General features: G+C 43.2%; 1 protein-coding gene and 1 long non-coding RNA gene across 2 annotated transcripts in view; both read left to right on the top strand.

The window, feature by feature from the left end:
- The first annotated feature begins 260 nt into the window (after positions 1–260).
- LOC125984909 (uncharacterized) lies at positions 261–1,926 on the top strand. Its single transcript, XR_007487161.1, has 3 exons — positions 261–532; positions 1,172–1,404; positions 1,504–1,926. It is a non-coding gene; the product is annotated as an uncharacterized lncRNA (long non-coding RNA).
- Positions 1,927–3,067: 1,141 nt separating this feature from the next.
- Positions 3,068–25,684, top strand: part of dhx30 (DEAH (Asp-Glu-Ala-His) box helicase 30) — a 53,135-nt gene continuing 30,518 nt past the window's right edge. The window contains exons 1-3 of the mRNA XM_068648641.1: positions 3,068–3,335; positions 11,113–11,228; positions 12,097–12,198. The gene's annotated coding sequence lies outside the window, so the exon portion shown is untranslated. The remainder of the gene's footprint in view (positions 3,336–11,112; positions 11,229–12,096; positions 12,199–25,684) is intronic.

Genomic DNA, 25,684 nt, shown 5'->3' with positions numbered 1-25,684 from the left:
TTAGCATTCTTTCAACTTAGCAATTAGCACTAAAAACCAATACTGCATTGTTTTTGTCAAATATCTGTCGCCTGAAACGTTTTATTCATTTTCCTGCATTCCATCTCTCTTTGTCAGTACACATTTGTTTTTGTTTTTTTTTGTCTCCGGGTGATAATTCTCTAATGTCCTGAAAACTAGCAAGGACGCTATTAGTTTTGAACAGGATCCAGTCGAATGTGACCGTCACGGGTGAACGCAAATGAGGAAATGTTCTCTCTCAGCATGCTACCGTCAGACACAGTAGGGAAGCGGAGCGTGGTAACTTGTTATTTTAATGATGTCCTCCCGCGTTCATTTGATGGATGTGGGCCACACAAGTGGATATGCAATAAGTGCGCTTCGACGTCGGCCAACATCAGCTTCGGTTCCTTCGTGATTGTTCGTCGGCATGGAGAATGTGAGGACTGTGCGTTCATTTTAGGAAACAAAATCAGCATCTGGCACTTGTTTTGCTAATTGTGTCAATACCACAAAGAAAATGGAAAGAAAGGTGAGTGTAAAACATATTAAAAAAAAAAACTTTTTCTTTAGCTTTTTGTGTGTGGTGACACCACAAAAAAAGGGTCAATGACTGAAAAGGAAAGGAGGGCGTCAAAATATTTAACTGAGCAATACCATTAAATTCATTATAAAAAAATATTAGAATTAACAGTTTGGTGATTTAACCCCGAATTGAACTAATTCACTTTACAGTTTTCGTCATGGGAAACATTTTGCATTCGTCATACAGGATTGTGTACACATTGTAGTTTTCAGCTTTAAATTTTGATGAAGCGCCTCTTGGCTACAGGTTACGAAGCTAATTTGTTATCCCGCGAAAATGAGAACGTGCGTCTCTGGTGGCGACTCTCCTCACTTTATAGAGTGCAGATGTTTCTGTCTTTTGTAATCAACCGATTCGACATGTTGACCCCTGGTGCACTCCAGTTGATATTTAGCTCATAAGGAGGCTTCATCATGCTCGGGGAAGTACAAACGGGCTACTTTCGATTGACGTCAGGGCTAACGTGGCGTGTCCGCTCATTAATATTACTTTACACACTGCAGACATTTAGCTTCGTCCTTCCATCACAGCAAAACAATCAGCAGCCGTTCAACCCCCCCTTCTTTTTCTTCTTCTTGTAATTAGATTCTCCGCAGGGACTTGGCGGCTTATGGAACACGCAGACAAAAGCAGTCATGACATGACTTGGACAAATATACGCCGGATGTCAATGACACCATGACTCCCAAGCCCTGTAAAGCAAATCCAGGAGAAAATAAGTGGCGGGTAATTTGCGTAAATGATTCAAATGTGCGATGCGGCCTTGAATCGGTGCTTCTCATTCAGCGTGACGAGCAAATCAATCCCGTAAAAAGACGGTAAGTCATGTTTCCAGTGTCTGCGGCTGACACTCTGCAGAGCCACATGCGTGGTTAATTGGTCACGCAACAGATGAATGACCTTAAGTTTACTTGCAGGCGCTGAGAAGACCTTGGAGATGGAGGCCTTTGTATGATTGGAGTCAAACCCTCAACGATGGTTTGTTATTGTCTTTGGGGACAACTTCTGCGGTTGACTGAATGACGTTTTTACCATGTGCAATATTACTGTGATCAATAATGAATCCATACAGGTTCAATAAAAGGTAACTGTTGGTCATGAGAGGAACTACTTAGCAGTCAGTGCTGTTCACACCCACAACAGCGCAAGACACCTGTTTTCAAGCTGAACACCTTAACTCAGTCTGGCCCAGATCTGCTCAAGACAACCAGAATCTTCCCCAATCGGTTCCTCATGCAAATCTTTCCCATCTAATTTGGGCAACGTCCAACCATGGGTGGAGGTGGCGGAAACGTGGGGAGCTCCCAGTCGACCAGCGGCGGAGGAGAATCCAGATCCAGCTAGCCGAGGGGGAAGCCGTGTTGCGCACGGTGAGGTCACGTTCCAGACATCTGCAGCGGGTTCTAATTACGCCAGAACAATTCGACAACGTCTGACTGCCTTTTGGCGAGGGGATGGGCCAACACAAGCCGTTCTCTGCCTGCTTGCCGTCGTTCAGGCCAGCCAGGAATCAACATTCCCCTTTTTCAACCAGGGGGTGAGAAAGGTATGGCACACTGGCCACACTTGGCCCTCAACTTTCCAGCCCACCGAATATTTTTGTGTGCATTTTATCCATTTATGTTTATTATCCTTATTATATTATTCAGTGGACCAGAACATTTGTTCAGTAGTATACAGCAGTCTTGCATTGAATTGATTAAATACATGGTTTGTTAATAATAATCACATTAATTTTTATGGTGTGGAGCTACCGGATCGTCTTGATGTCTGTCCAAACAGGCTCCAAAGAAAAAAGGCCAGGGCTGAAGGTTCAGGAATGTTTTATGAGCTCAGCAACCGCGACGATTTCCAGTTAGAGGAGAATAATTAAGTATCCCATCGTTCACTTTAAACGACTACCCGCGGAACCGCATATGAGCTATAAAGTTCCAGATCGCACTCATCTATCATCCGCACCCACCTTGAAGACTTCCCTCGTAAAGACAAGGAAAAAGCTTCCCCATTTTCACTATTGGACTGATATTTCCTCCCTGGTGACAAAATTAAAGAGTCTCGCGATGGAGACGGCAACAGGAGTAAATTGCACTTTTGGAGCCGAACCGCGGATTTTTGAGGAAGCTGTAAAGCCAAAGTTGAAAAAATAAATAAAAAATAAAATAAAAAATCAGCGCGGCGCCGAAAGGTTCGGGTTGAACCTTGGAATTATTTTAATTTTTTACTTTATACTCTGTAAAAACCAATAATCCCATTTTAAACGCAGGCTGCACTGACTGTCATCATGTTGAACGTTTCAGTAAACTTTACAGGAAGTCAATGTGAAAAGCTGCAATGAATTTTAATATGCATACACCTTATAGAATATACATAAAAATCGACCTTAGAATTGAATATAAATATCTGGGCCACGAATCAAATATATGGGAAATAGCTCAGATGTACTGCAACCACATTAAACAGTAGAAGAAGAAGAACCCGGAAGTGCACCCACTAAACAGGAAGTAGAAAGGCCGAGGCGGTAAAAGTTCATTGCCAACCGCCATTAAACACAAAAAAAAGATATTTAAAACGTCACACAGAGTAGTTTATGGAAATGAACTGTGTTACAAATGTCAGAAACGTTGGTAAAAGAAGAATATGGATGCCAGATACTTCTTTAAGTTGGAAAAATGTGGATCTTTGCTTCTCCTTGGAGCCGCTTGTCAAGTGTTAGCTGCCCGAGTCGAAGACATTCAGCAGAAAAGCTACAGTAAGTAAAATTCTTCTACTCTCTTTGCATACAACTGACCCAAAATCGACCGTAAGAACCATTTTGGTTAGAAGCAACTTTATTTTAATTCAATGGATGCAGGTGTATCGCTTCTTGTAGTACAGTAATCCCTTGTTTATCGCGGATAATTGGTTCCAAAAACCACCCGCGATAAGTGAAATCCGCGAAGTGCGGTCACTAACAAGAAGTATTGGGCAGGCTAACGAGTTAGCTGAAAGATGCTAATTCGCGATCGTGCTAACACGCGAAAACGGACTTCTAAAGGAATGTAAACGAACATTTGGAGCAATACTACATTGTCCTAAAGGTTAGACACATGTTTCCTCAATTAAGAAGTTTTATTTTGACTTTTAAATTGTTTTTTAATTTGGATGAAAAATCCGCGATGTAGTGAAGCCGCGATAAACGCAAAGTAGCGAGGCATCACTGTACTTGTTTTTTGCTTCATTGTTCTTATTTGAGTGTGCATGAGCTTGATATTATTATTACCGACCGATATTAACAGTAGCTGCAGACTTAATCTCACCTTCCGATTTTGTCATGTAGTGGAAAAGCCCAGTAAAGCCCCTCTGTAGTCAAAACGGTGACAGTTTTATGTGCACCACACCCTTTCCACTAAGCATGAAAAGACCCCCGCCCATCATCCTCATCTGGCATACGTGGTGACCTCAGGCCGCTCGCCATACAAGGGGGTGAAATCCCCTTCGAGTAAAGACGCGACACGTGCGTGCGTGACTGCGGCTGGAAACTCAGCAGCTCACCATCACTGCTGACGAGGCTCCTAATGTCAACATTTACCTTCCATTTATTTATGTTAATCAGTCATAAGTGGAGTCTCTCCTGACACCAAAAAAATCGAAGGTGGAATTTGATATCGAAATGATTGAAAGCTGGACAGACATGTATAATTTCATCATACGCTGGGAATTCCTTCCCCTCCCGAGACGAAGCGCTCATTCCATTGTAATGAATTCTCGTCTTTTCATTTCCAAGGCTTTTTAAAACTGTTTACCATCAGGAACTAGAAATTAGAATAGAAAGTTGCCATTACAATTTTAAGGAAATATGTACTTGTGGTATCCGGTGGTTGGTATCGGTACCCCTCTGGAAAAAAAGTGGTATCGAACATCTTTAGTATGAAAACCTGAAAAAACAAGGGCAAAAAAAAATCGAATTTTACTTACATCTCTGATTTTGCAATCATTTGTAGAGCACCTGAATAAGTACATTATCAAAATATTTGCACTTGACTACATCCTTCCACTGAGGAGACCTATGGAGAATTATAACCCGCAGACATTCTGTCCCGGGGACCCCGTGGCCCTGACACTGAGATTTAGCGTGAGACAGTCCAGATGGCAAATCCCACACACGCCGCTGTCCTAATGAGCGCGGCGCTATCGCCGCCGAAGCGACGAGAAGAAGGAGAGCCTCATTCATTAGACTAACGACACTCGGAAGGCGAGCGGGTCAGCGGAGGTGACGACACAGGGTGGCGTATCCAGCGGATGCTTACTTACTGTTTTGACCTTCGAGGCCCACAATAAACACACGGCGGCAGCCAAATGACTCACTGATTTGTTTGAAGGAACACGTAACTGTTTTGTGTCATTAATATGACAGGCGGCGGAAATAACAGCGCGCACTTGATTTTGTCATCTGCGCACACGTCAGCGTGAAATGAGATAAGGGCGGCTTTCAAATCAATATGTTCCACTTTTTTTTTCCAACATGTCACAACACGAAAAGAGGCTTCAAGTACTCATTACTGCCAATTACTGACTGGTTGGTTATGAATCATATTTGACCTGGCTCACTGGGTTTTCCCCCCCGACCGACTGCTCTTCACATTTCAAGGATCGTCTTTTGCTATCAGAGAAGGAATCAAAGTGATTTTCATGGTTGGAACCAATATTTCTTACGTCTATTTTCTATGATATATATTTTGATATTGGGTTGCCAGTGAGGTTTAGCTTATCATAAAGTGCATAAAAAAATGGACGCTGACAGGAGACCTGCTGTGACCTTTGCAAAACCCCAAAACGTCCTTCTGACTTTCAGTTTCTAGTCCGTACATTTTTTTAGCTCAGCATAAATTTAACTACTTCGCCGCCATTGACAGCTATCCATTTTAAGTGAGCAGGCAGTGATTGAGTTAAAGGAGTGGTCGAAATATTCTTCCTGAACATTTTTAGCCATGAGGCCACCGTAGCAGGAGATAGAACCCTCTGAGAAGGGAAGCGCTGTGTTGATATGGGCAGAGGCGGTGGGGACCAAAGCCCTGTGTGAACTGTCAGCACCAGATAGACCATGTGCCATTCGGACCCTCGCTGACCCACTTCCTCCAAATGCACACTGAGGTGGATACCCTCAGCTGGAAGTGTAGATATCCTTTTTATTTACGTGCAGTCTTCGAAAGATGTTTCCTGGGCCAGGCTTTGGGAAACGACGTTCTAATTAAGAACGCTCTCGTCCAGACAATGGAAAAACGTCTGCTTTAACGAACCACGCCCGGTTGAACAAGAAGAGCAAATAAAGGATTTGTTTGCTCAGTGAGTAAGATTTGAAAAGGGATGTGAGATGGATGGACCAAGCCCCATGATATCATTTCTTCACTGTAAAGCTTCCGCGTGAACCTGGTCATGATTCATTCGCTGTGAACGCTGCCTGTCTTTACATCAGAGCTTCGGACGACAAAACAATTGGCTCAGTTTGGAATCGTGTATTAATCGTTGCTTGTTCATCAATTACTTATTTCAGAATGATTTGAACTTTTGTAAACGTTGAGGAAATGGATTTTTATCAAGTGCCATTCGAGCGACCAGCGCCAAAATGCTAATGGCCAAAAAAGTTGTCGTAGATATTTTCTTTCACTTGCATTGGGGCCAACTGCAAGAGTGACCCCGCATCTCCAGTAGATGGAGCTGTAGTGAAACAAAATATAAATGTTTGAGGTGGTTCACACCAATTCGTATTACCTCCATCTACAGGACTAAAGTGGAACTTCCAAATTTGGCTTTTTTTTTTTGTGGCTGATGACCCACTAACCCTTAACTCGCCATGCCAGAGTAGACGTTGGCTCGCGCACACACACGAGCACACACTCGGATCAAAAGTGGGACTCGCGCCCCCGCCAAGAGAGATAAATACACACTTCCTCTCTTCCCTTTCACGCTGTTTTTTTTCCCACACTCCTCGGACCCCCGTGCTATACTGTATAGGCAGGCCGGCCCCGGAGGAAACGGCAGAGCCACATCAAGAGGCTCGCCCTGCTTTGACAGGAGAACTCATGCCAGCCAACGAGCCTCCTGCTGCCTCCATTTTGGGGGGCGGCTATGCAGAGTCGATGGTTTTTACACTCTTTTGGTCCAATTCAGCATATTCACACCCGAGGCCGTCAGTCATCTCCTGATGCTTGCAACCACAATGTGGCTGTGATTGTGCTAATAATGCTTTTATTAGTTTGTGCTGACTCATCAAAGCAGCTAGCTTCGAGTCTTCAACAAAATTAGCATCACATGCGTGTTTGGACTGGAGTTTGTTCTGTTGGTTAGTTTGTGTTTTTGGTGTGTTTTTAATTTCTCAAAGTTGCGATACCCCACGACCAATGGCTAGTATCCAATCGCAAGTTTCCTCCACCAAACCAGCTGTCTGACGTAGTACCGAGACTGACCTATAGCGGAAGCATAGCAGCACTGGGTATCAGAAACTGCCAAAAAAGTCCTAAACTGTTAACGTGATCATTTTTATTTTTGTAAAGAATCTTTTTAAATATTTGAGAGAAATTGGGCCGTTGCTGGCTTTAATTGCGAGGCAAGCAAACTTTGTTACGTGCGCATTTTGAAATGTCAATTGACTCAACAGGCCAAAGTTCTGGCCTGTAAACAGTTAGATTAGCTTCCTCAGAGTCGCTGTATTCTCTGACGATCCATCATGAGCACTTCCTGATGCTTTAGCTGTTACTCTCACCTGTTTCCTCAATCGGAAACAAAAGCGTTCATTCTCATGCTTCTTAACATCATCTTACAACAGCAACAAATAAACAAAAAAGATCATCCAAACAAAAAAATGATGTCAGGGTATTCCCTGAGCAGCCACTGTTTTTCTATTTTCTTTCTTGGGGGGTGGGTTGGTGGGTGGCGGGATCCAAGGCCACCCAAAACAAAATTATGTAATGCTATATTATTATTCCACGACTTTACTACACATAGGAAGCAATGCCAGATGCTCCTAATGGGGACTTGCGTTGCTTTTCCCAGGTTTTCTGCGCCGCATTTTTATGCTCCTCAGGAAATCCACCCATGCTCATAAGTTTCTCCACCTGCTTGGAAAAAGATCTCTTCGTGCTTTTCGCGGCGCCTGCAAAGGATCTCAAGCGAGGCGCTTAATGAGCAAAAAGTAACGCAATGTCCAAAGGAGCAAATGAATCACGTGTAGCTTCTGTAACACTTTACCAAACATTCAGTTGAACACGGAATGACTCATTGAAGAAGAAAAAAAAAAAAGATCAGTTTACTCTTGAATCGTAAAAGTTTTAAACGTTTCTCGGTAGCAGGCTACTTCCTGGTTCATGGAGAATTAGGTAAGGCGTTTCAATAGGTCCGTAATGGGAGTGGCTACACTGCAACTTTCATTCATTCGGTTTAGCCACAAACTCTCATGGTTATTTGGCTGAATTATTGTGAGAGCTACCAACCGACCGACCAACCAACCAACCACGAAACCAAAATCAAAACAAAACTTTGTCGCCTTTCGTGATTGGTGGAGATAATTAAAGGCCTTTTAAGATCACCAAAATGGCTGCGGTGACATAGCAGCACTTAAAATTTTAGTGATGCTCATTGGACTGTAGCAGTCAATGGAATGTCCTATGGAGGTGGAGGCGGGGGAGCGGAATGTCCTATTTTTTTTTTTTTTTTTTATAATTCTGTTTATTTTCTGGCTCTTTTTCTTGGCTCTGGACCACCCCTCGTCTCTCCACCGCACACCTTCTCTGTCACCAATCGTAATGACTGCAACGTTCGTCCAAAAGCCACTGCAAGTCTGATTTTTATTTTTTTTTCTCCATTTTGGCTTGGCTCCTCACTGACATGCCTGGGAAGGGCAAGGAAAGGAAATGGGTGGACCGGTCGCTCTTGGTTCCCCCAGAGCAGAGCGAGGCTCGGGAGAAGCCAATCAGCCCGGTGTTTTTTTTTTTTTTTTTGCCTCGGCCCATCTTGTAAGGCAGCACGAGGCCATCTGCTTCTAATAAATCCTCCATGTGGCTCTGCGACTGGAATTGCCAAACCTGTAATGGAACTCTGTCGTTGATGCTGCTCAAGTTAAGCAGACTACTTGATGATAGAGGTGTGGTGTAGTAAAGCATTCTAACCAGTCGGAGGCACTGTCTCTTTCCAAGACCTCCATGACTGGTACCTTGACTTACGAGTTTTTTTGAGTTACAAGCATGGTTGACACTACGTAGTGTTGCAAGAAGAAAAAAAAAATTCCAAACCCAGAGGGGAAAAAAAGTTTGTTGTCCTGCAGCCTGCCAGATTGTGAGGTCACACGGTGCTACCCCGGTCATGTCTGCCTCCCGCCCACCGCCAGGCGTGTATTTATGGCGTGTATTTATAGCGTGTTGACTGCCGACCGGCACTTGTGAAGACGAAGCCATCAAAGAAAATTTAACATCTTTCCTCATCTTTCACACCTTTTTTTTTGTCAGACCTCCCTGCTCTTACTTTCCTTTCATTGGAAACACAGATTTCAGGCAAGCAGATAAAAAGCGGGATTTATCAAATTCACATGAACTCAGCATCTTCCCAATTGTTCTCTGATAACATTGGACTGGCAAAATCTTGTGCGGAATGCGTAGAATTCAATAATGCCGTCTGACACGGTGTCTCGAGCATGTGACACGAGTGTCAGTCAATGACAGTTTAATAATATTGGCAACAATAATGATACAATATCCCACAGGTATTATCCTTTCATTAAAAGGGGCTATTAATGGGATTTGGGTGGCAGGTTTTCACGGGCGAGAGACCACACAAGGGGTAAGCCCGTATTTGTACGTGCTTAATCTGATTACAACTTGGAAACAGAGCGACACGGACTTCACAGGAATGTTGACATCCACCAGGCACCTCCTCGTTGGCTATTGTGCAATATTTCTCCTGCAAAATGTAACAATATCCCGTGCAGGAACTGTAGTTGCAAAATCAGCCTACACAAAGATAATAGCGCTCGGTTTTGATGGACACTGTCAGAGTACGTCAATCAACGCGACTCCTCTGACTGGGAGCCATTGGGGCCTCTCTTGGGCCCAACGTCAGTGACCTCACTGATGTTCTTCTGGATGAGTGGACAAAAATTCCACTGCCACACATGCATATAAACTCACACACACACACTCACACTTCAACATCCAGTGGAGAAAGTATTCCCAGGAGAGTGGAAGTATATATAAGTATATTAAAAAAAGTATATACCGTATTTTCCGCACTTTAAGGCGCACCGGATTATAAGGCGCACCTTCAATGAATGGCCCATTTTAAAACTTTGTCCATATATAAGGCGCACCGGATTATAAGGCGCACCTTCAATGAATGGCCCATTTTAAAACTTTGTCCATATATAAGATATATACATTTGGCCCGCGGGCCGGACTTTGGACACGCCTGCTGTAGTGGCTCAATATTGGTCCATATATAAGGCGCACCTGATTATAAGGCGCACTGTCGGTTTTTGAGAAAATTGGAGGATTTTAGGTGCGCCTTATAGTGCGGAAAATGCGGTACAAAAAAGGAAATAAAAAGTATATGAAAATTAAAAGACACACACATATATATATATATATATATATATATATATATATATATATATATATATATATATTTTTTTTTAAAAAGTATATAAAAACTAAAAGAAGACATTTATCGCCTCTCTTGATCGTAAACCTGCTCCTTGTCCGTCATTAATGTCATGTGAGGGCAGGGCGCATTCTTTGTAGTTCTACTTCTGATAATTTCTGTCATTCCACATTCCTGAAGACCACCGACCTGTAAATGCTCGGCTGCCGTTTGGAGGTATGGTATTGTATTTCAAAGTGTTGAAGGAATAATTGGACATTTTTCAGGTGAAAATGTGCTCTTGGTACCTCTATGGGGCCAAAAAAGAGACTTCAAAAAGACACTCATCGGCCAATTTATTAGGTACAGCTGGTATACACCTGCAGTGTATTATACTGGAATGGTGTTATTGCGCAATTTGCTATCTGTACAAAACAGGGCGAATGTTATAGCAACCCTTTTTTTTGGGTTAAATAATATTCACTGTGTGGTCAAATTGATGTTTTTATTTATCTTTTGCATTATTTGGACAATAAGATTTGAAAATTATTATTCAGAAACAACGGAACAGTAAATTTGTCCCGAGAGAGGAACTGTCATGCAAAAACGTCATTAAAAGCTAAACAAAGCTGCATTGACGCATTTCGAAAGTCAATGAATTGGAAGTTAATAAGCATCACAAATTCACAAATATGGAACAGAGATTGTGATTCCTGAGCAAGAAGACTTCAATCTAGCAAATTTTCTTTGGGAATAACATTTGGGTAGGTTGTCTAAACAGTGAAGACCTCTTGAACGGCTCAGTCTGACAGGTGTGGTCATCTGGCCGCGATCCTGCCAGCAGACTTTTAGGTAAAGCTAAATATAAAACACACCTGTCATGCATCAGAATGAACTCCTTGTTTGTTTTTTTTTCCCACCAGCGTTTGACCTCCAATTGCTAACGAAGACGACGCGGGCGGTTTGGACTAGACTGCACGCTGAACATAAAATGACTCACCTGACGCTGTGCTCACATTTTCCCCACAGTGCCTTTTCAGTAAGTAAAAAAAACAAAACAAAACAAAAATACCATAGATACTTTTTATAGCACATTGAATGTAGGATGTATAGGGCAATGGACATTTCTGTGACTCGTTTTGTTGGCTTTATCCCATTGAGTGGCAGGTACAGAATGTTATTAGCAAATTTACATGCTGTCTTAAGAAACCTGTCTTTGTAAATAAACCTTACGTAAGCTAGCAAGTGCAGGCTATCAAATGTGTTAGCTGTCTCGAATCACCATCTTTTATGAAACCCTTTGTAAATGAAACTACCGTATTTTCCGCACTATAAGGCGCACCGGATTATAAGGCGCACCTTCAATGAATGGCCCATTTTAAAACTTTGTCCATATATAAGGCGCACCGGATTATAAGGCGCACCTTCAATGAATGGCCCATTTCAAATCTTTGTCCATATATAACATATATACATTTGGCCCGCGGGCTGGACTTTAGACACGTCTGTTGTAGTGGCTCAATATTGCTCCACATATAAGGCGCACCTGATTATAAGGCGCACTGTCGGCTTTTGAGAAAATTGGAGGTTTGTAAGTGCACCTTATAGTGCGGAAAATACGGTACGTAACATGCTACATCATTTGCTGGCTAGCTAGTGTTAGCTCACGTTCATTAGCTCGCTAGCTAGTGTTCATTTGCTGTCATTAGCTGACTTCCTAATGTTAGATTGCTATCATCAGCTGGCTAGCAAATGTTAGTTTGCAAAATTAAGATTTTCCATGTCTCACTTTATTTGCTTTTTATGCTGTTGAGTAGCAGGTATGTTATTTATCAGGTTGCTGTGGTTACATGGAAGGTATCCCGTGGGGCTTACAGTGTGTGTGTGTTTGTGTTGCGTTTTGGTAGGTCAGTGAGGGAAATTTATCCAACGCTCGGATTCCGTGTGTGGGCCAAGTGTCGCTCAGGGAGCGAGGCAGCCATGTTGACTGTTCAAGGATGCCACACCAGGTAGGCGATGACCTCAAGTGAAAAACAAGAGAAGATGTCAGTCATCTCTCGCTTATGTGTTTTACTTATTAAACATTTGTTTATTCCTCTGGCTCGTGAATTTAATGTGGAAAGGAAACAAACTCTCTACTATCCACTAACGGTCATTGCCCGTTAGAATGACAGTGATGAATTGCTCTGAGCTTTAAAGTCAGTTAACCTCGACATTACCTCCACCAGGGGCGAAGTGGCATACCTCTGGAACTACTGTATGTGTTTGGTGTTGCTATATATATATTATATACGTATAAATTACAGAACTAGTACTGTAGATAGAAAATAGGATTTTGTTTCAGCCACCTACAAAAAAAAACACAAATTATGACATTGGAACTGTATGTCAATTTAGCACGGTAAATATTTGAAGTGCTAGAGCGACTTTGAAAAACAATCGCACAGTCAGTGGGCAAAACACAACAAATACGGCATTATCTATGTTTTTTCATCTTTAAATGTATCTTATCTGGAGTGACTTGTGCTTTCCAAATACAGACAAAACTCTTTCCTTTTTCTTGGGCTCAAGTACACATGCTTTCACTGCATCTGTCCACCATATTGTATTCATTAGGCCAGAGGAATAAATAATGAAGTCATGACATGGAAAACTATTGTACTTTAACCACATTTCATAGATGTCTTAAAGGATTGCTTAAATCAATTTTCAAGGTGAATAGTATTGTCATATTTTTGTCATGTTACAGCTGGAATTTAGATTAACCTTCCTTTACACACCATCTTTAAAGGGCATTTTAATCAGTTTCCAAAGTGGCTAGCTCATGCGGTTATATTTTAGAATGTGGCAGCTCTACTTTGGCCTAACGTTACTTTACATGCTATTTTGAAAGGCCATTTGAACAGATTATTATGATGGCTTTCAACCATTATCGTATTGCAGCATTTAATAGCTGTACTTGAAAGAAAAGAAGGGGGCCCGAGGTAGAACCTTGTGGAACACCAAAAGAATAGGGTTTGGTTTTCTTCTTCTTTTAACACCCCTTGTTGACGTGGCTTCTCCTGTTGAAATTTCTGTCAGCAGCCTATTGAGCTAAGGTGTGGTTCCAATTTCAAAGTTCTGTCCAACTATTTTTCCAGAAGATTTTAGACACATTCCTAATTATATCATCAGGTATGCGGCTTTCGAGGTTCATTCCTGTGACTGATACTCCACTCACCAAAAGCACCTTTTTAGAGGCCCTTTTTCCTTGGTAACACATCTTCCAAACTTCCAAAGCAACACTTTCCTGCAAGTTTTGGCAATGCGGTGCTGAAACGGTCGGTAGATTGCTGGAAAGCCAACCAATTCACTTCAGGCCAGCTCCTATTTTTGTCCACAAGTCGAGTTTTTGCTCAGTTTTTGTTAACTTTATGTTCAAGTGTGATATTTAGAAGTAACTTCTCAGTCAACACATAAAAGAAACTTTTGGTGTTTGGCTATTTGAACAGAGGAACCTTTTAATGTTACGGCACAACTATTGTTTGGCAGACGTTCCACAGTAAGTAATTGTAACGTTTGAATTCCGACATTTTTTGCATATTTTTCACAAAGATTTTGTACCACATGAATGAATTTGCCGTCTAAATAATGAGGAGTTTTTGGGTTTATTTGAGGCTTTGGGTGTTAACCTGCCGCCTTCTTCTTTCCACGGTGGCCTGTCTTGTTCAAAACTTTAATCAAACACACATCTGGATTGCATTGAGTGAGCTAATTACCATTGAGCCCACCGCAGCGGCACTCAAGTCACATTTTTTATGTTAATCATAATGAAATTGTTGTATTTATCTTCCTGCCCACCACAAGGTAAGATCGAATAGTATTGCCAGATATTATTTGACAACTTCATTTTTTGTATGTACCGTACAGTATATTTGTACATAGATGCACAAGCTAGCAATTTTTGACCTTACTCAAAATATTTATGCTCTGATGTCTGTTTCCAATATGGCACTGAACTGCAGTGTCAATACATATTAAATGTAACATGAGGGAGTAGAAAAAGAAAAGGTTGGTTGTGGTCCTCAAATCTGAACTGCCCTGGTAACAATCATACAATAACACAATCATCGATTAACTGATAAGAATTCCGATAAGCGATTCGCCGCGCCTTAATGCAAATGAGCTGTTTTCAAAACGTTTGTCCTTATAAGGGTAACTCCATTCAGACTCTCCAATTGCCAACATTGACAAAATTGGTTAGGCATTGGAAGAAATGCCCCACAATTATTCCCAATCACAAAAATTTTAAATATTCTGACTTCATCTTGATGGTCCGAGGTCTCGGCATTCTCTATATTTGGACTTGTTCACCATTTGGACATTCCTGGACCATCTGCTTTCCATAGTCATTATGTTCTGTTTTCACTCAAAATGACGTCTAGCTGTGTTGGTCTGTTTATTGTGGGACTTGAAAGTTATGTAAATGATCATTCAAATGATGATTTGATTTCAGTTAAAACAAAACAAAAAAAAGTTAAATAAGAGCCAGGGAATCCGCCACCGTGATGTTCCTTGATAATCCTGACATACAATTTTGTGGAAAATAATTCCAATTCTTTCGGACAATAGTTGCTGAGAATATAGTTTGTGGTATACATTATGTATTATTTTAAGTATTAATAGAGGCATGGGCGGAGCTAGGATTTTTTTCCTTGGTGGGGGGGCCATGGGGTAGCCAAGGATATCTCCGAAATCTTCAGAAAATGCTAAATAATATTATGGTCCTCGTGAGGAACAGGTGGAAATTCCCAGAAAAATTGGAAAATACCCAAAACTCTATCCGTCCTAGAACCTGGAGGTTCCAAGCATATTTTATGGGGGGGCAGTGCCCTCATAGCCCCTCCTTTAGCTCCACCAGTGTATACAAGCTATTAGCAAACATTAAATATGCGCGGAAATTTGCTACTCCCGGTCGTCCGTAATCTCCGTTTCCAGTGGAGGCTGCTATTGCAGGCTATACTGTTCTCTAAAGCGTTTTCCTGATGAAGCACTTCATCCAGATGACGAGTGGGACCTTTCAAAAGAGGAAGCCTTTATCTCGACAGGGACAGCAGCTTCGGTCTGGAGAGCCTCACTCTGAACATCTTATCACGGGAAAAAGTAAAAAGAAGAAATATACTGCACTTGAATGACCTGTCTTCTCTCAAGTATTCCACCATTCGGGCAACAGGACCAAATGTGTATTTTGCAATACATCCATGCACGGATTCAAGTGTGAAAATATCTGGCTTGGAGAGGCAGAAATTATTACCACTTGGACCGGGCTTCTAAAAAAAGATGAAAGCTTGCTTCTCGGTTAGCAAGATGGCCCCGAAAGCAGGTCGGCGGCACCATCACATGTTATCCAGCCCGTCTTCTAAAGCCTCAAGGTGAGACGGGTGAACAGAAACACATGTGACCCCAGCGCGATTTCACACCGCACAGTCGAGGAGGTCGTCTTCCATTCCATTCCATCGCCGTTTGTTTCGGGATGGCGCTTTGAACCGGCGGGCCAACGCTACGCTAACGCCCTCGTAAACACCACATCAATCTTTCTCGGGATACGGGTATGCAGGCGGCAAAATCTAATAATATGTACATTTTTGTCATTTTAGAAGTAAGCGAGTTGGCAAAACAGGCGCTTACGCCGAAGGGAGTCGTTTGATTTGATCGTGATTGATGTGGTGTATTAATCACAAAGCACATCGAACATATTGTATGTTTGAGTATGTCCTGAACAGGTAGCGATAGCATAAATCATCCATTACACCCCCAACTTTAATTATTTAGAATGCAAGTTCGTTGTCTATACAAATCAGCATTATTTAGTTTCCCGCCTTGATTTCATCATTAACTCATCAAGGATTGAGGTAAAGGGCCATTTTCGATTTTACTCGGGTTTTTTTCGAGCTCAACGCGTGCCAGCATGTTATTAAGCCCATTTTTCGTTCCGCATTAGCCGCAGTCATTTGTTTGATGAAAGGCATACGTAGTAGGCTTGGATCTTCACGCCGGTGGTCATGACGATCAACGCCGTTCCTCCGCTCGAGGCGATGACCTTTGTCTTTCCTAGATTGTTTTAATTGTGGTGCGGTGCTGACGTCAAGAGGGAGCAGTTTGTCTGACGCCGCAACAGGGAGCGGCTCCTCAAACGTTTTCCATTGTCTCAAACGTAGTCGGCGATGAGAGTAGTTTACTCGGAGCCGCCCTGCATGGTGTCATTTGTGAGGCTTATATTGATAACATGCATTCGGCCGCCGCGTCGGGTTTAACGGCAACAAGAAATGATGCCATATGGAAGGCTCGGGCCAAGGGGAGTACGATTTCAGTTAAGTGAATCACCGACTGCGTTGCATGTGAAGTTTGCGTGACTCGTTGTTTATTGCCCGCGATAGGCTTCGTGACTGTCTGCCATCTCCGGTGCCAAGTTTGAGGCCACGCTCTTAAAATCTCTTTCGTTTGCCGTCACGAGTAAGTGGCTGGTTTTTTTTGCGGTGCGTTTCCCATATCCGCTTTATGTTCAGAACATCTAATACAGCCCATATTTATTTTTAAGCCATGCGCCCGTTTTTATCTCATGCAACCACCCCTGATCAAGAGTGGTAGTTCAAACCAAAATGGCCGACTTCCTGTTCAATTTCAGGCATTGGTTCTTGAGACTTTTTCATGGATCTTCTTATGATAAAAAAAAAGACCACCCTCATTCACGTCTATTATTGAAACCCGTTAAACTACTCACTGCCAATCAATGATGGCTCGTTATGGACAACGCATCACGTCAACTGCATGGCTGTAATTTTATATTTATATTTTTATATGGAAATCAAAGGTACCACTTAGCAACCGTGGCAGGAACTCGATGTTATTTTGAGACATTACGAGGGCTAGTTATGTTGAGGGAGCGTCCTGGAAAGAACCCAAAGTTGCCCCTGAATGGCTGGCACCTTCGCTTAACGGATGTAATTTGTCATGCAGAATTTAATGATCTTTATTTATTTATTTATTTATTTGGCGTGTGCGTTTTATCATCTCGGAGCGGATGAGCAAGACAGATCTGCGCGCCGGTATTCTGTGAGGAACGCCGAGCGCTGAGCATGTCAATGCGTTTAGCAGATCCACGCTGCAGCTCTGTGACTCATTCACAAGTGTAACATGTCGGCTTTAAAAAGGAAAATTCGACTTTTCAATGAATGAATTTGGGAACGCTTCCCCTGCCAATACAAACCTTTTTACTTTTACGACCACCGCCAATCAAATTTACAAGAGAAATTCCCAGATCACCTGAACCCGACCTTTAAAAGAACCAGACCGGGAAGATGCTGTTTCCTAAAATTTCACGATAACTATATTTTTCCGACCACAAGTAATATACGATTTACTTCAACGTGCTCCCTTGTTGCAGTATTTATTTTTTTTTTTTCTGGACCAAAGAACTAATCATAAATAAACCTCAGGATATTTGGACAAAAGTATTTGACAACTGGGACAGCATTAGTTCTGCTCTTCCCTTGCCATTGTGCAACCTTATTCCGGGTGATTGGTTTCAGGCGACAGTCACTGTCAGACTGGGCGATGTTCAGACAAGCAACAATTACGGTCCCGTCCATCCGAGGTGGGTGTGGGGGGGTGATCATCATTGCAATACCAGGCCGACTGTATATACTTTCCCACAGCCTGTCCCCTGCCCGCTGGGAAAGGCGATGCTATCTGCTGACAAGTGTTTACCTCAAGCGTCACAAGATAAACTTCAAGCAAAAAAAACTGAAATGATGGTCGAGCGCACGCAGATGGAGACGTGGGCGAGCGCCCCGGTGACTCGTCATCCATTACCTATCGCGGTGATTTTTTTTTCTTTCTTCTTCTTGTTCATTTGAGATGACTGTGAAATCCCACACAAGTCAATATTATCTACAAACTGATTTAGCTAATCCAAACAGTGACCCACCCCTGTGATAGGACGTAATTACACACGGTCTTCCGACCAGTCCGTTGCTCAAATCCCAAGTTTGCGGCAAATTTTGTCGGAGCTCGTAAACCTTTTGATATTTACTCATTAGACTGGAACCATAAGTCAAGGTAGGCGTGATGAGACTTGAGCTGATCTTAAGGTAAGTTTGGGTTCAGATCAGGAGGTCACATCCTTCAGTATTTGTCAAGTTGATGTAGTGCTGGCAGCGCGAGGGAAAAAGGCCGCAGGATGTCGAGCCTCGAGCTCGCACTTTGCAGAATGTTGTTTTCTTTGGGCGCGCGGCGAATCTCGAACGGCATATTTTTGCTCCTTCCTGTATGAATTTCATATTTGCATGGGAGAAAAAAAAACGCTTTCTTGTGTGTTTGGATTTCCATTGTGTGGACAACATAAAGGTCTCTGGGATGGGATGTGGGAAAAGGGAGTGTGCACTTTTGCCTAAGTGCATGTTTTGAAGTCTGTTTGACAGCCTTGGTCAGCGGCTGATGTCAGAACATACTTGGAGTCGACTTCACTCAAAGAAGGCGGGAAACCAGCGAGAGGTCTGCTACTGCGCAAATCCCACAATATAAAAATGTGGCCTGCCTCCAGGCCATACTGTGTTTAATCATTACACAAAGCCAAGTGAGAAATTCATTTTGAGTAATAAAAAGTGACACCAAAGCCCAAAGTTGATGAAGATTTTCTATCATGTGGATCGTAAAATGATTTGGAAACCATACTGCCCATTTGCCTGGACGAAATGCGGGCAAAGAGAAATTGTATTCTCCAGCGAAGCAGAACATTAACGCAACGGGATTTCCTCAAACGGAAAATTAGAACCTGAATCTGTGATTTATAGTCTATCCATTAATTTTCTGAACTGGTCCCCTGTCAGTCAACCATTCACAATTTGAGTCACGCTGATGATCTGCAGTGAACCTAATATGCAGTTTTTGGAATGTGGAAGGAAGCCAGAGTACATGGAAAAATCCCACAGAAGCATGAAGAAAACATGCAAAATTCACTTCAAGAGCCAAGAATCTAACCAAGAACTCCAAAACTGAAAGGCAGAAGTCTCAAACCGCTAAGACACTATGCCGCCCTAATCCTTACCGTTTGAACTTTATTGTCGTTTCGAAACCCGATGAGCAGATCCAAGAGAGTCTGATAAAAAACAGGACACCCGGGCACCGGACTCATCATTCAACTAAAAGAACGTACAAAGAACCAGACGACCCGACTGATGGACAACCCAGCACGGCGGTTTGAAGACCTTGAAAACTGAAGATGTCCTGCCGAGCTGCCAGAAAGCAGCAGGTTCTTTGTCCATCCGTCAACGGCGAGGTGCATAAATAACCCCTCTGGCATACGTGCAGACACCGAGTCCTTCGTACTATGCGGAAACCGAGCCAAATAGCCTCGCTGGAGCCCGAAAGTACCAGAACGGGTCAACAGAAAAATTTCAGCAGGTGCTCTGCTGCTTACAGAGTCAAAAATGTGAAATATTTGCCTCTGAAAAAAAAAAAAATGTGTTGGCAGGAAAGCTTGGGAGCTACAAATAAGATAGTGATTGGAGTCTACCTAGTTTTTTTGTCAGCTATTGACGGACTGTTGATGAATGATGTGCTTTCTCTACCATTATAAATGGCAGGACTGGAAGTCATGACCTTTATTGAAGTCCTTGGCTACATGCAGGGTGTTGCCTCCAGATAAAATCCCACACATTCCCATTCTCCTATTCTTCTCCTAGTTCCTATTGCAATTTTCCGTCTTCAAGTGTCCCGAGTATAAGGTGTTTAATAAGTGTTCACATTTCCTCCGTGAGAGGAAATAATAAATCCGGCCTCACTATTTCAATAAACAAACGTGTACTACAATCCTCTCAACGACTAATGAGAGAAAAGTGTGTTTGGCATATGGCGTGTAACGTGGATTCGCCAGATGCCGGTAGTCTGTTGTTGAGACAAGGAGTGTGTCTTGGCGTGACGCGAGGCGGTTCCAAATTGAGCCTGAACTCGGCAGGCGTGATTTTTCTAGCTGGAGTCACGGATTAAAGGAGCGTGATGTGAAAGAGGTTAAGCTTCGCGGTTGGTCCAGTTGCTCCAGTCATTGTATTATGATTTTTTTCCAGCATGTCCCATCCTTCCAGAATTTTCCACAGTCCAGAAAATACCCTGTTTTCAATTAAAACTAATGTCAAATGTACATGTGGAAAACAAAGTGCTAGCTAATATCGAGGAAAACAATAGCAAGCTCTTTTACGTTTATTAACAAAACTCCCATTTTCAAAAGTCTGCCCTCTGGGTTTCCTGTCTTGGCATCAAAGTGCAGAGTCAGCAGCACAAGGTTGAATGTCATCCTCAAGGATTCCACAGCGCCCTGGAAACTTGCCCACCGATTTCAGCCGCCAGACATGAGGATCCCTGACCGGAGTGGAAAAGACAGTACGAGTAAAACATGGCATGGGAACGTCTCAACTATCTGCTTCTCCATCGCTGGTGTTCAAGGAGGGAATCCCCGTTTACAACCTGCCACAAGAGGGAACTGCCCCTCATCCTGTATATCCTTCCTGTGCCCCTTTAGACCCCTGTCCCCCCCCCCCCCCCAAGCTTCACCAAAGTGGAAAAATGATGGTACCGTATCATATTTCCGTGCAATGTCAGTTTCTGTACATACTCCAAAAGGGAAAGGAATTTTCCATGAGAGTAAGCAGACTAGGGAATTTCGCCTTCCTCATTACATAGAATATGGTATCACTTAAAAGCATTAGGCCCTGACTTATATCAGATTTATATCCTCATAAACGCTACATCATAATCAATCAGTTAATAGTGGTGGGATTGGTTCTACCAGATGCGGTACTAGATTGAATTGGGCCACCGTTTAATCTGCTGTTATCTTTGTGCTAAGTCTTTGACATCTTTAGGTGGCAATTTGTTTGGTGTCCTATTCTTGGTCGCGCATCTGAATAGTGACTTGCTTACGTCCGGGCGAATTACGTCATGCTGTCGAAACGGGTCTTAAGGGCTTGAACCATAGGATAAACCCGGATTCAAAAGTGAGAGGGGATTTTGGTTTTGAATTAGGGGTTCCAAAGAGCTTGAGTCCCTGGGAATCTTCAAAGACCAGGTTGGATATGTCTCCATATTCCAGCCCTTAACTCTTGATGTCTTTAGTCTCTTAATCCTTCTGCGTTTGACTCATCGGTGTGCCGACACAAATTAGACGAGGATGTCATCCAAGGCCAGATAATCCTGATTGGTGTTAGATATTTAGGAAAATGGGTAAAACAACATTTGAAATGAAATACCTTCGCACTTGTTCGGCCAATGCTGCCAACAAACAAATGAAAAACCACCACCACCACAGTGGAGGTAAAAATAACTTTCATTGAAGCAGGGGGTCAGGTCATATAAGGGTCAAAACGGGCCTTCAATCCTATCTTTTCTGCCAAGATCTACACGGGTCCCACACAAAGTCTTAAATGCCCGTGGGAGGTCACAAACATCATTCGGACCTTGTGGGGCTCTCTCTTTTGTTCGATTGAGTTTAGGAATTTTGCTTTGCAAGCCTTTGCCCGTTCCACTCTATAAGGGTGCAGCGCCGGTGGCTTAGGCCGCTGGTGGCACCTGTCTCCTCTTCAGCGCCAGGCCGGGGAGACTGCCCAGCTAGTCTTGATCCCCACACTAATTGTTTTCAAAGCAAGCAGGATTTATATCGCACTAATGCAGGCGCCAGTGGCACCCCTGCCTCCCCCTGCAACCCACCCCCTAAGGGAATTGCTTCTCCCTCTCAATTGGTGACCAGAGATTGTCGCAGTGGGCACCACAGAAGCATCTCGCTAGCTGATTGGATTTTGTATGCTATCTACAGCCAACAACCAAAACGGCAAAACAAGGCGCACACCTCCAACAATCCTAAATGAGTTTTTCTGACTCGTTTGACTGCTACTTAGCCTCGACAGCGTTCCAGTCCTGCGGGTGGCTAACCAACAAACTGACCAAAGAACAAACCAATAACCTAACCATAGGACTCAACAATCAACTCAGCAAAAATTGGCAATGTTTTACCACTATTAAAGGAATTTCCACCAGAAAATGTCACACAATTGCAGCGTCACTGTGAAAGATTCGCAACGTATCCTGAAATTATTAACTCAGCGAGCCAGATTCATGCCAAGATGATGCCACATCCAGGAAGGTTATTTTTTTTTTAAATATTACGATTTAGTGGAGCATAGAAAAGCACACTGAAACTTGAGGCATGTCATTCTCATACAGTGGCCTGTTCTCTACTCTCTCTTTGCGTAGCACAGGAGTCACTCTGGATCATTAATTTCATAGGCTAGTCCCTCGAGGCCTTGTGCATTCTTTGATGGTTTCTGCACTTAACATTCCACATGTACTTTTGGTCATTCTCACGCATGATGTGAGCGACAAATAAGTCACATCCAATGCTGTGTGCATTGGATTGCCTTATTGGCGAGGAAGTCAAGAGGAGGAGAGTTCCACTGTGGTAAAGTCCAAGTATGAGCTGAACTGTTGACCTGGGAAGCGCAAGTCATTTTGTACTTTTACTCATTGGCAGCTAAATTCAGTGACTGGCAAACCTCAAGATTGTTCATTCGTGCCTCCGCAATACCAGGAGTATTGGAATTTTTTAAAACCTTTTGCAAGTTGTCAATAATGTGTCTGGTAAATGTACTTCAAGGGTCCCATCACTGCCTGCAGGTAAAAAAGCCTCACAGCCTGATTTGCTCGACATCCCAGAGGAATCCTAAAGAAAACAAGTCATCATGTTTGACCTTTGCTCAGACTCTTGTAGCAACAGGCTCCCCTTACGACTCATATCGACTTCCACTGGAGTACAAACAAAAGCCGAGTAAGAGTAACTGAACGCAGGTTAGGTTTGGTAAGGGAAAACTCACAATTATCAATCAACTTCCTGGTCGACAACCCAATGACCAACTTACCGATAATCAACCAACCTAGCAGACGACAATCTAGCAACAACAGCTCGATTTGAAAAGTCACCACTTTCTAACCCGCAGCGAGTGGACAGAATGGTACTGCCAGGGTAGAAGCCCATTACAACTGATTTTATAAATATTTAGGCTTAGCTGCATTGAGCTGATTTGGGTACTTTACTCTGCTGCTGTGCCATGAGCACTTGAGTCGCAATCTGCTTAATTCGTACGGTGCCACCCCGCGCGCCTTTCACATTCCCTTGCGATAATATAGGTGCCTGATTGTACACTTACGTCACCGCGGCGCCATTTTCTTTCAATTTCACACGGCCGTTCGTGCCGACTCCGCTTCCGTCATCTGTTTAGTAATCGACGTTTAATAATTGATGCGGGAAGCCCGAGACCGGAGCACCTCTGGAACTCGTGAGTAATGGACGAGAAGGTGGTGTGATGCCAAGCGATTGTGGCCAGACGGCGGAGATGTTGTGGCCAAGGACGAGGCTGCGTTCTCAGGGTGAAGTGGAGTCATCCCTGTGGTTCCCTGAGAGAACAATTACTGGAAGATTAAAAAGTAGAAAGCACGATGAGCGCTGTAAAGAGTTGAAACAGAGACGTTTGTTTTTCCACTAAACGCTTGGCTCACTGTGAGATTTTGGACATTTTTGTGGGGCTCCATCGAAACGAGGATGCAGACAAAGTGACTGTGGTTCGTCTTTGATGCTGAGCCCAAGGCGCTGGCTCGCACTTGGATTCTATCACAGAATTAACCCAAATGGGTGTGTTTCATACCAGGGCTCGGATAATTTGTAGGCAACCAAGAGATTTGATCTATTTCAATAAAGAGTTGACGTCTTTGCTTGCAGATCAAGGAAGCTCACAGTTTGGACCACAAATGATCATGCTGATATGTTTGCTAAGTAAAATGCGTTGCCAGCAGACATTCGTTAGTCGCCACGAACAAAATGTGGGCCACGGATCAAAACCCAAATATGGCAGTCTCAAGTACTATCGGTCTTGCTCAAATCGTTGTCGACGCCACCGTTCTACCAACTCGCCCGTCAATCTGCTAGCAGGCAAATACTACCTTCTCTCTAGCTAGCTAGCGATTTATTTGTAGCAAGCTAGGCAGTGAATCCATCATACCCACCACGCACCTGCAATCGAAATAAAAATATTCCATATTGATTGGCACCTTATGGAGGCATTTATCTAGCAAAACGTTTAGCATTGTGGCCGTAGTGGCTAAAGTAACCAAAATATTCGACTCGCCTCTCAGCACGCTGCATTACACTGAAGAACCACTGAGCAAAGTGGTCACACAAGTATTATGTTGTGTTTTCCCTCATCACTGTCTAGTGTTTCACATTGAGGTCGAGCGGCATCGAGAAAACTGCGGCCCGCCGGAGAATGGAGCCATTGATTCCCCAGAGGAATCATTTTAGCGGAGGGTGTGTTTAGCGCGGTGCAAGAGAGGGAGCTATTAGCCGCTTCTCCAGCGCTGTCATCCATGACTCTAGAGAGCCCCCGACATGTCATGTGCAAAACATCTTCAGATAGAACCTCCAAAAATTCATCTTGCCTCTACATGCAAACTACCAAGCGATGGCGTCATGAGTGCTTCGCATCGGAATTCCTGTCCTCTCAGGAGAAAGTGGTCCATCATTACCCCCTCCTCCGCACTCCCCCCACCCCCCCTTTTCCCGTTTCAGCACCCCACCGAGCTAAGATATCAGCTAACACATGATCCTCTTAGGCCTGAACACTGATAGCCAGCGAGGGCCTCGAGCCAAGGCTACGGAGTAAAACAGACATCGGCGTTTAGTCAGATAAGACTTCGCGCGTTGATCAGCCCCGAGTGTTAAAAATGTGCTTTCAGGCATCTCTTCCAAATTGCACTGCGCCGTTCCCAAACCGTCCTGCATTAGATTCAATGTTTAAAGGTAATTTTGCATTGTATCCCCCCCCCCCCAAAAAAAAAGGTTTATTATTTATATCAATTTTGGGAAAGGCCGATCCATCAGCACATTTCATCAGTCAACCTTGTGTCCAATTTTAGATTCATTAAGTTTTTATCAGCTCAAAGCTGATAAGATCCAGGGTCAGCAGCCATTATCCCGACATCACAGAATATCAGGTGACGTCCCGTCCGCGTTGCCCACCAAGAGCGGACTTTTCAAGAATATTTCTTTGTATTTCTTGGCTCACACCGGCCGGCCCTGTATCAACAAAGGAAGCCAAACCCTCTACAGCTTTTTATGATTAAGTACAACAAAGTCAGGAGTTTCTTTTTTTTTTTTAATTCCATCGTTGATGCCAAGAAATCCTATATCATTTCAACAAGCCAAAACACAACGTATGGAATTACATTAGCGCTAAATAAAAAAAACGCAGCGAACGTAGCATTCCGCAGGTACCCTTTTTTCTTCGCAGCTGCTCTGGACCTTTTTTTTATTTTTATAAATCATGTGGCTGGGAGCACAGGCACTAGCAAAACATGTACCTGAACTTTCAATTAGTTACCTAAACTCCTTCCCGTTGCCAGCACATTGCATTGCTC

This window comes from Syngnathus scovelli, chromosome 17 (assembly GCF_024217435.2).
Source record: "Syngnathus scovelli strain Florida chromosome 17, RoL_Ssco_1.2, whole genome shotgun sequence".
Lineage (NCBI taxonomy): Eukaryota > Metazoa > Chordata > Actinopteri > Syngnathiformes > Syngnathidae > Syngnathus > Syngnathus scovelli.
The sequence above is the reverse complement of the archived record's forward strand: the minus strand, read 5'-3'. Positions and strand labels throughout refer to the sequence as shown.